Genomic DNA, 1,305 nt, shown 5'->3' with positions numbered 1-1,305 from the left:
TTTTGTGATAGAGTGATTGGAGCACATAAATCAATCCACCTTATTTGTATAGCACATTTAAACCAGTGGTCCCCAACCCAATTGGTACCGGGCCGCAGTAGAATTTTTTATTCTTTTTTTATTTTTTATTACATCAACATAAAAACACAATATACACTTACAATTACTTCACCAACCACAGAAACGTCCCTTTTTCATGACAAAGAAAAAAAAAAAAAAAAAAAAAAGGTTCTCTCCCCCGCCCGGGCCGCGGGACAAATTATTACGCATTGACCGGTCCGCGGATACAAAAAGGTTGGGGACCACTGATTTAAACAACAAACATGTTTCCAAAGTGCTGCACAACAATATTAAAAACACTATTCAAATATCCTTAGCTCCACCAATGACTGAATAAAAACAAAATATAAATATAAATAATAAATATGATTAAAAACGATTTTAAAGGGTAACACTATTAAAGCACTAACCACAAAAACCTTCATGAAGTTTGGTTCTTTTATGAATTTATTATGGGTCTACTAAAAATGTGACTAAAACTGCTGGGTCAAAAGTATAAATACAGCAATGTTAATATTTGGTTACATGTCCCTTGGCAAGTTTTACTGCAATAAGGAGCTTCTGGTAGCCATTCATTAGCTTCTGAGTGAATTTTTGAGCACTCCTCTTGACAAAATTGATACAGTTTTCCGACATGGACTTGTTTCTTCAGCATTGTCCACACATTTAAGTCGGGACTCTGGAAAGGTCATTCTAAAACCTTAATTCTAGCCTGATTTACCCATTCCTTTACCACTTTTGACGTGTGTTTGGAGTCATTGTCCTGTTAGGACACCCAACTGTACCCAAGACCCAACCTCCAGGCGGATGATTTTAGGTTGTCCTGACAAATTTGGAGGTAATCATTTTTACTCTCTGTAAAGCACCAGTTCCATTCGCAGCAAAACAGCCCCAGAGCATAATAATACCACCACCATGCTTGACGGTAGGCGTGGTGTTCCTAGGATTAAAAACGTCACCTCCCATGAATTGATTTACGTGGACCCCGACTTAAACAAGTTGAAAAACTTATTGGGGTGTTACCATTTAGTGGTCAATTGTACGGAATATGTACTGTACCACCACCATGCTTGACGGTAGACTTGGTGTTCCTAGGAATAAAAACGTCACCTACCATGAATTGATTTACATCCTGACTTAAACTAGTTGAAAAACTTATTGGGGTGTTACCATTTAGTGGTCAATTGTACGGAATATGTACTGAACTGTGCAATCTACTAATAAAAGTATCAATCAATCTATCAA

This window comes from Nerophis ophidion, linkage group LG10 (assembly GCF_033978795.1).
Source record: "Nerophis ophidion isolate RoL-2023_Sa linkage group LG10, RoL_Noph_v1.0, whole genome shotgun sequence".
Classification (NCBI taxonomy): domain Eukaryota; kingdom Metazoa; phylum Chordata; class Actinopteri; order Syngnathiformes; family Syngnathidae; genus Nerophis; species Nerophis ophidion.
This window is presented reverse-complemented; position numbering follows the sequence as displayed.